The 10264-nt window shown below is 40.9% G+C and overlaps 1 non-coding gene across 1 annotated transcript; it reads right to left on the bottom strand.

Moving 5' to 3' along the window:
* Positions 1-273: 273 nt before the first annotated feature.
* Positions 274-348, bottom strand: Trnas-cga (transfer RNA serine (anticodon CGA)). The gene has a single exon. It is a non-coding gene; the product is annotated as a tRNA-Ser (tRNA).
* Positions 349-10264: the final 9916 nt, after the last annotated feature.

Below are 10264 nucleotides of genomic sequence, written 5' to 3'. Positions count from 1 at the left end.
AGGGCGCCACGAACTTGTAAGTCATCTTCAGCCACGGGTCCGGATACTTTTCATCACATGGTATAACCTTCCCTATACAACGACGTTTAAAGCGCCGTTAAGCAATCAATTTAGCTGTGGAAAGCATCGAAGGAGCCGCAGCGAAAAGGAAGAAACTGCAGAATCCACGAGTGAACATCAAGAATTTACAATCAGGTCAGAAAATCCAGAATGAGATTTTCACTCTGCAGCGGAGTGTGCGCTGATATGAAACTTCCTGGCAGATTAAAACTGTGTCCCCGACCGAGACTCGAACTCGGGACCTTTGCCTTTCGCGGGCAAGTGCTCTACCAACTGAGCTACCGAAGCACGACTCACGCCCGGTACTCACAGCTTTACTTCTGCCAGTACCTCGTCTCCTACCTTCCAAACTTTACAGAAGCTCTCCTGCGAACCTTGCAGAACTAGCACTCCTTTCTTTCAGGAGTGCTAGTTCTGCAAGGTTCGCAGGAGAGCTTCTGTAAAGTTTGGAAGGTAGGAGACGAGGTACTGGCAGAAGTAAAGCTGTGAGTACCGGGCGTGAGTCGTGCTTCGGTAGCTCAGTTGGTAGAGCACTTGCCCGCGAAAGGGAAAGGTCCCGAGTTCGAGTCTCGGTCGGGCACACAGTTTTAATCTGCCAGGAAGTTTCAGGTCAGAAAATGTTGCTTAAACCGCGTCGTTTGTCAGATAATAGGAAGTCCATAAGTAGCAAGTTTTTCTTGGTGTATGAAGGTCCTTTTCGCATACGCGCGAATCGCACATCCTGCGGGATTTGAAAACATACACACACGTAAACGATGAGGTCTTCATAATGTATGAAACACTGAAGTAAAGTAGGAATAGTGCCCTACAGGGTTTACTGTTATTTCGTAAACATAAGCAGTGGCGATCATAGATGCCCCAGCTGTTGCAGTGTATTTTCTTTAGCTTTGGAATTGGGCCTCACAGCGGATTCATGTAAACAAAGTCAGACTGCGTTGTAAAAAGGATTAATTCAGGGAGAATTTATATAACTTCCACCCGAATGAATGCTTTGCTAGTCAAGAACCATCCCTTTTGTGACCTGTATTTGTCATTTTATATTTGTAAGATTTATCAGCTCGTTGTAGTTATAAAAGGATTAATAAATCGTTTGCTGTGTGACAAAGGTTGCGTAAGTACGCGCAGAACGCACTGTGGACAGGCGTGACGATGCTCATGATTCCTCAGCTCCGGAACACCATTCTCACCGTAACTAAATCCAGTCAGAAACGGTAGCGAAACATCCTGGCAGATTAAAACAGTGTGCTGGACCGAGGCTCGAACTTGGGACCTTTGCCTTTCGCGGGCAACTGCTCTACCAGCTGAGCCACCCAAGCTTGATTCACGCCCCGGCCTCATAGCTTCGATTCCTCCAGTACCTCGTCTCCTACTTTCCACACTTCACAGAAGCTCTTCTGCGAACCTTGCAGAACTAGCGCTCCTGGAAGAAAGGATATAGCGGAAACGTCCCCCACGATGTGACTAAGCCATCTCTCCGCAATATCCTTTCTTTCGGAAGTGCTAGTCTGCTACGTTCGCAGGAGTGCTTCTGTGAAGTTTGGAAGGTAGGACACGAGGTTCTGGCAGAAGTGAAGCTGTGAGGAGGGGCCATAAGTCGGTGCTTGGGCAGCTCAGATGGTAGAGCACTTGCCCGCGAAAAGCAAAGGTCCAGAGTTCGAGTCTCGGTCCGGCGCATAGTTTTAATCTGCCAGGAAGTATCATACCAGCGCACATTCCGCTAGAGAGTGAAAATCTCATTCAGAAAAGGTAGCGTTCGCTGGTGTGCTCACCTTTACGAACAAATCTGAGGGGACATAAGGCTTTATCAATACTACAGCGACGCAACAGAAATTGCCTCCTAGTAAGAAATCTATTGTGTGATTTGAAATGTCATCTCTAGATATTTCCTTTCCCCAATCAATATTGCTTTCTGTTTCCTCTCGTTACAACCACAGGAATACTGACTGCCAACTTTTCAGCAATAGTAGGATAATCATCATCAGTTTTCTGCTATATTAGCAGGTCTTTTGGCTCTCCATTTTCTGCGATCCATTGCTTACTTCTTAACGTTGCTGTATCTTGTACCGTCCATCACGTTATCCAGTATCTGAAATCTCTTCCTTCCTCGATCCTTTTCCCTTCTACATAAGCCGGCCGGAGTGGCCGAGCGGTTCGCAGGTTCGAATCCAGCCTCGGGCATGGATGCGTGTGATGTCCTTAGGTTAGTTAGGTTTAAGTAGTTCCAAGTTCTAGGGAACTGATGACGTCAGAAGTTAAATCCCATAGTGTTCAGAGCCATTTGAAACATTTTGAACCACCCCTTCTACATAACTTTCTAAAGCTGGTTTTATCAGTCCGTCATTATTTCTTAATATTTGCCCAATCCACTTTCTTTTTGGTCATTTTATTACATGTGGTAACTATCTTTCCTCCTCCACCCTTCTCAGTACCTCTTCATTTTTTACTCTGTCCATCCAACTTATTCTTTCCATCCTCCGCTATGTCCATGTCTCAAAAGCCTCCAGCCTTTCTTCCTCAAAGTCCGTCTTTCAGCGCCATACAGAAGAACACTCCATACAAAACATTTTGTGAGTCTTTTCCTGAGTTCTCTATCCAGACTGCTGCAGAAAATTCTTCTTTTCTTATGAGATTATGAGATGCCACTACTATCCTTCTTTTAAATTCTTTGCTGCACTTCCAGCCGGTGTCTATCCTGCTTCCAAGATACTTAAAATTTTGCACCTATTCTAAAATTTCTCCAATCAGCAGAATTATTATTCCCTCCTAGTGCCAATACTATTGTTTTCTTTGTGTTAATTTTCATTCCATAATTTTTTCCGTTAGCTTCAATGTTAGCTAAATACTGTAATTCTTTTTCCCGTGTGGCTAGAAAGACCATGTCATCAGCAAACCTCAAACACCCTACTCTTCTTCCTCCAATTTCTACTCCTTTGTCATGTAATGAGCATTGGTCAGTCATATTTTCTAAGTAGAGGTTGAAAAAGGTAGGTGATAGACAGAATATTTGTCTTATTCCTTTCCCTAGTTCGATCCAGTTTATACTTTTTCCTCTCACTTTAACTGAGCCTTTTGGATTCAGATATAATGAATTTTCAAGTCCTCTGATTTTCCAGTTCACTCTCTTTTCCCTTATTATAGTCGCCAGCTTGTCCCAAGCTACACTGTCAAATGCCTTTTCTAGATCGATGAAGCACATATAGAGGTCTCCTCCGTTTTCAAGATTCATAGGAGCCCTATTGCATCTCTGGTGCCTGTATTCCCTCTGAAGCCAAACTGCTCCTCACCAATATTCTCCTCCATCACTTTTTCAAGTCTCTTATTATTTATTGTTAACCTCACTTTAGCTGCTTGTGAAATGAGGCTCATTGTCTTGTGCTCACTGCATTTCTTGGTTCCTTGTTTATTCTGTAGTGGAATCATTACTGTTGTCAGAAAGTCCTCAGGCCATTTACCACTGTCAAGTATTTTATTTCATAACTTCAATATTTCTCTTATTCCATCTTGGTTCAAGCATTTTAATATTTCTCCCGGTATCGTATCTGCACCTACTGCTTCGCCGTTTTTCATTGCAGCTATGGCAGACTTTAGTTCTTCCATTATGATGGTTGGTCCTTTCTTGTCATCGCTTACATCGTTCAGTGATTCAAGTTCCAGAGCTTCTGGTTTGCAATCTGTGTTGTATAGCTCTTTTAAATATTCTTCCCATCTCTGGAGGACATCATCACGATCTTTGTACACTACCTCTTCATCCTTACTCAAAATTTCTGTAGTAGCACTTCCTGATCTGTTTTGATCCCATTTCATAGTCTTTACTCTGTTGTATAGTAAGTCATATGTTCCCTTCCATCCAGTTCTTCAATTGCACCACATTCCTCTTTTATCCATTTTTTCCTAACCTGCTCAGTATCTGTTCGCAGTTCATTATTTAACCTTCGGTACATCTTTCTTGAATCTTCAGTGTTCTTGTTTTTAAATTTTCTTCTCTCCTCCATCTTGGAAATCATTTATTGTGTGACCCATGGTATTTTTGCCCTTTTCCCTTTTACATATCATTTATTTTGCTGTCCTTCTTTAATGACTCATTCTCTCAATATATTGCAGTACTCGTTGACATTATCAGGTGGTTCTTTGTCTCGTAATGTGTTTAGAAACTCAAGTGACAGCATTTCTGTAATTTGTAGGATCATATCTCCTGTAGAATCCACTTCTTCACCATCATAGCTCTGCAACTCCTACGGTGTCCATATCATTCTTTTCAACCTCCCTTTTAAGGTTCTCTAGTTTTCCTGCTTGTCGCACAGTTCTAACATTCCGGGTACCAATTCCCATTTTGAATTTTTGCCTCCTTTCAAGTTGTCCCTCCCGAAGATCCGAATGGGGGCTACTTTACCTCTGGATACTGATTTAACATGAGAGCAAGCCAGTTTTGTGCATAAATTGAAGACTGCATTATGCAGGGAAGATAATTTGCGGTGGTATTCCGTTGTCTTCCGCAATTCAGGAGGCCGCCCCTGACATGGGATACAGACGCCTTTCGCAGCCGCCCGCTCCGAGTCAGACGCTGCATGAGAAGTTTAGGTTGAAAAATGAAAGACCCCTAGCCCCCGAAACCTAATAGCGTCAGGATCGGAAAAGAACAAGAGTTGGCCGAGGGTGGCCACATACGAAAGACAAAAATGAGGAGCCTGGCATAAGTAAGTGGGAGCAATGCCAGGACTCAGCTTAGTCCCCTATAGTCGCCAGCCATGTACTCACTAGGTGTGAGTCCCTGATAGGATAAATAGGCTACAACATTATTTGATAGTGAATGTTTCTCAGAAACTCTGTACCTCTGCTTTTATTACACGTTCTACAGAACAGAATAGCAACGTTGAATAAGCAATATATATAGTTTTTAGTTTAGTGCAACAAGCGGACAAGTAGGAAAAGAAATCAGTTATCATGTCACATCCTAACACATGTTAGGGTACCGGAAAATTGTACTTTCGAACACGTCAAGCGCAGAAACTTCAAGACAGAGTAAAACTATACCATCATGATAGGAAAATTTCTCATGAAAAGCAAGGCACCAGGTTCTAAACTTTTAAGTAGACTGGAATACTGAATTTACCTGATATTTACCTGCAAACCGGGCAATACTGAATTTTCAGCTCCACTATGTTCCCACATATGTCTTTGAGCTGTTGCACGAAGATGTATTTCGGTTGCAATTTTGTTGTATAATCCCAAGACATTGTAGACACGACGACAGACAATTGGGGATGCCCTACCAACTGCTCTGCGGAAGAAAGAGATTTCAAGTTTCCGTGGGCTGAACTTCATACCTTATGTTTCAAATACAGTGAAGGGCAAAGAGATAAAGACGAGGAAACTGTTCTCGGGAGTGGCAGGAGCGGACAGCGACGAGCGTACGGGCGCTTAGCAAACGAGCCCTCATATCTGAGCCACCGCGTGACGAGTGCGCCGGCAGCGCTGCAGTCGGAGACGACGGGAATTAGATAACAAACGGCAAGCGCCTCGCCGCCGCGAACGGCCAGAGAGCTTCGGGATCAAAGAGCAGCCTCACCAACACGGTAGCACGCGCTTCTAATTACGGGCGGCGCTGAATGGTGGGGGCGGAACAACCAGAGTACGGCCGCCGCGAGCGAGGGGAAGTGTAGGAGGGATGGGGAACAGGGCGGGGGGGAGTTGCAGGAGGGGGTAGAAAAGAGGTAGAGGGGCGCAGCGGACAGTCGTCCTCATCTAAACGCTAATTTCGCATGCAAGGAGGGAGAATTGACTTTTTAGCAGCGGCCACTCGCATCCCGGATTCTGTTTCATCTCCGTGGACATCCCCCGCTGGCCTCGCGATGAAAGAGTAATGTGCAGAGGCACCGCCGTGGCTCTTTCTGCCCGTGATGTTTCCTTCTCTAGTAATCTCGTTCTCTTTTCCCCCTCGTTGTTTATATATTTCTTTCGCAGTCTGAGACAGTTGGTTTATCCTTTGGACTTTCTGGAAGGTGAAATGTTACCCTCGTGGAACCTGTGTCGTCAACCCTTTTTTACGAATAGCGAACGCAATCCAGTCGGAGCTAGGTAAAAATTCGGTTAAATAGCCCTCCTGCCAACTGTGTCATCAACAGAAAATTCGCTGAAACGCATGTTACATCCAAAATGGTAGTCTGCCAATGAGATCAACAAACATGGAATCCCAGCTGTATACCAGAGGCCTGAAAGCGCTTTTCCATACCACCTGAGCATTCGTGAATTTCCATCATGTCTTGGCTACGTTACAAACTATTAGATGTTGTTGTTGTTATTGTTGTGGTCTCCAGTCCGATAAACTGGTTTGATGCAGCTCTCCATGCTACTGTACCCGCGCAAGTCTCTTCATCTCCGAGTAACTACTGAAACTTACATCCATCATAAGATGCTTACTCCATTAATCTCATCTTCTCTGTCTGCAATTTTTGTTCTCCTTACTTGCCTCCAATAGTAAACTGGTGATCCCTTGAGGTCTCAAAATGTTTTCTATCAGCCCATCTATTCTTCTAGTCACCTTGTACCTCAAATTTATTTTCTCGGCAGTTCTACTCTGTACCTCCTCATTGCTTACGCGATATACCCACCGAATTTTCATCATTCTGCTGTAGCTTCAGATTTCAAAAGCTTCTAATCCCTTCTTGTCTAAACTGTCTGCCATTCATGTTTCACTTCCATACATGCCTAGAATCCATAAAAATGCTATGGAGAAAGCCTTACTAACACTTAAACCTGCTTTCGATGGTAACAAATTTCTCTTCTTCAGAAACTTTTTTCTATCCATAGCCAAACCACATATATCATCTCTACTTAGACCATCACCAGCTATTTTTCTGCCTAAATATAAAAACTCATCTATTACTTTAAGCGTCTCTTTTCTTAATACAGTAGCCTCAGCATCACCTGATTTAAATGGACTACATACCGTAGTCTTTGGTTTGCTTTTGTCGATGTTCAACTTATATCCTCTTTTCAATATTAATTCGATGTACATAACAGAGAATCTACTATCCGAGAGTGATTCGAAAATTACCTAAGCAAATGACCTAAATTACACGAAATGCTTGTAGAATTACGAACAAATTCTTTTAACTAGCGATTCAATACAGAAACGTGGCTTTTAATATGAGTGTACAATTACTCCAAATCTCTAAAACAAACATTGATATGTAAGTCAACAGAAGCTCTGTATTGTTGTGGGCAACTTTTTAAAGCTTATTACTTTCATACTAAAGTAAATGTGAGATAAGCATCTCTCTCTTTCCAAAAGCACATCTTTATACTTGCTGAAATATATCCAACGTTTCCCTTTTCTTGCACCACTTATGAAACATTCCTGAATGAATTTGGAAGAGTTAAATTTAATTCTACAAAATGATAACTATAATGATAATAATACATACATACATACAGAAGCTTTAAATGATTTTAAAAATGCCTATCATTTCATGGATAGATAAATTATTGATCGACAAAATCAGATACAGAATGACTGAAATCACACCTTCACACATAATATTTACACTATTGTGTTTGGATAAAATTTTGTAACTGTTCAGTATTATTAAGGACATCGACTGGGCATTCATCTCTCAACAGTCTTCTTTAAATTATTTGAGTGATATTCTTGAAGTGAGGGACATCACAGGAATCCATTTCTCACAATGATTACGTCAATTTGCTGTGAAGTACCAAGGTTGCAAATGATTCACACTAACAAGCCTCTCAGGAAAGTGTAGCTAAAAGTCGATTAGAAATATCTCATGCACGAAATGTAGCGAATTCAGAATGAGTGGAGAAATTGGATAAACTATTTCCACTTTTATTGAGGCTATTACTTTATTGTTGTTGACATGATCAATATAAATCCCATTAGTCCTACACATTGAAATTCTTCCTAAGACAGCAACAGAATTTCTAGTACGTCCCCCTTAGTAACATCACAAGACACAGGTTTCAAAATAAGGCAGTTATTTCAAAAATGGGCAAAATTAATCAGTGCGATTGAAGTTAGTATAGAATTTCTTGAATACAAACGCAATTTCGGTAAGTTTCATAGAAAAGAAAGAGTTACAACTATAATTTATATAAAACACACTGACTTTGTATTGCAAAGATATTTAAATTAAATGATTAGCTGTACTTATTCACTCACAGACTCAGAAATACTGATACATGATAACACTACATTATAAAGAGACGTTGCTGACAATTATGTGCTGCTAAATTTGAACATTCAGTTGTGGATGACAATTTCAGCTGTGAGAAACAATGCATCTCTCTGACTGGCTGGGGATGACTGCACATAAATGCTTCCGAAAAAGACTTCCTCACACTTCAACCTGTTTTAGATGATAACAAATTTTTATTCTTCAGAAACGCTTTTCTTGCCATTGCCAATCTGCATATTATATCATCCCAGCTTCTTTCGATTTTGAAATAAATATCTCTAACCATTACACACACACACACACACACACACACACACACACACATGCACGCAAAAGAGATTCCTTTAAGAGACTTTCAAACAGACAGATTAACTAAAGACGATGTACACTAGGTAACATGTACTCAGAGAGAATTTTATGTACATACATTTATGATGAGTACTGAAACTTTTAGTGGCACACAAAACATTTCATTTTGGCAACTCGGTTACTACTAGATGACAAAAGGGGGCATATGAATCCTACCATTTATTCAAAATAGATACATCCGTTAAGTTAAATGTTCTGACATCATGCGGGGATGGAGGACTTCTTTACTATGTAAAAATTTACTCATGTAGCTGCAGAGGATGAGCCACAAATTTCCACCTTTCGGTCTTTAAACAAGCACTGCACTGCTTGTTCAGCACGTACAAATAAATCCCTACAGATACTCTTGGTGTATGCATATTTATCTTGGCTGCTGCGAGAAGTACATTAATTAGCTAATTCCGTAGTTTCCTCAGAGCATAAGCCAACAGTATTCGTTGAGAAAAATGTGTGGTGCAAGACTCTACCGGGGACATAGCTAGGCAGACGTGGAACAAGCCAGTGACCTACACTGAGTATCCACTCTCAAGGTGCAGATATACTCTGTAATTTTCAGATGTATGGAAATGAGTTGTGCGCAGGGAAACAGAAGAGAGGGTGGCCTCGACAGACGAACCGCGGATGTGGAACTTCTATAAAATTAATAAATGAAAAGCACCAGTTTGCTTTTGTTCCACAATATTACTTTTATTGCTAGCCGGTTTTCGGCTTACAAGGCCATTTTCAGACATTTACTGAGTATTATCACCAAAGTAGTTAAATGTTAACAGACAACATTGGAAGAGAAGTAATACATCTAGAGTGAAGTAGAAACATACAGTGAGTAACAACTTTTCAATGAAATAGTAAAAACTGAACAGTACATAAATAACAATGGAGTTGACAGGAAAATCTTTAGCACAAAATAGGAATAGCATGGCTACATAAGTTTCTATTAATAAACAAAACTAATGAAATAAGATAAAATTAGTACTAGACAAGGCTGCATCAAGAGATATGAAAACAGGGAGAGTGATACACAACCATTTAAAAAAGAAGAGACAATTGTCAATGTAAATACAGAATACATTTAACTTCTTTGGTGATAATACTCAGTAAATGTCTGAAGATGGCCTTGTAAGCCGAAAATCGGTTTGCAATAAACGTAACATTGTGGAACAAAAGCAAACTGGCGCTTTTCATTTATTATTATATTGTTGTTCTACCAAGAACCGACAAAAGATTCTGTTAATATTCTATAAAATTAATAATCATCATAATTAATTGACAAAATTTGCTGAAGGCAAACGAACACAGGACACAAAAAGTTAATCAAGTTATTTTCCCATACACAGAATGAATTCTTAACCGAATTTGAGTCTATAGAGACAGTTACGTTTATAATGTTTCGTCGGGGCGGTTAGCTCATAATAGGCTGAAGCTTACTCTTCTAAATAAACTTGTGAAGAATCTACCTGAATAGAAACCCGGGATCACACCTGTCTTGATGATTGTATCGATTCAGTAAGGTAGGGTGGTAAGTATACAAGAAAATCCGTCAACAATATCATGGCCAAGAGATCACTGTACAAAGCGTGATTGAAGAACTTGACATACGACTACAGAACGCACATACTCCCTTGTGAGTATTACTGACTCGCCTC

This window comes from Schistocerca cancellata, chromosome 8 (genome assembly GCF_023864275.1).
Source record: "Schistocerca cancellata isolate TAMUIC-IGC-003103 chromosome 8, iqSchCanc2.1, whole genome shotgun sequence".
In the NCBI taxonomy this organism is placed as follows: Eukaryota; Metazoa; Arthropoda; class Insecta; order Orthoptera; family Acrididae; genus Schistocerca; species Schistocerca cancellata.
Note: the sequence above shows the minus strand (reverse complement) of the source record. Positions and strands in the feature narration are given on the sequence as shown.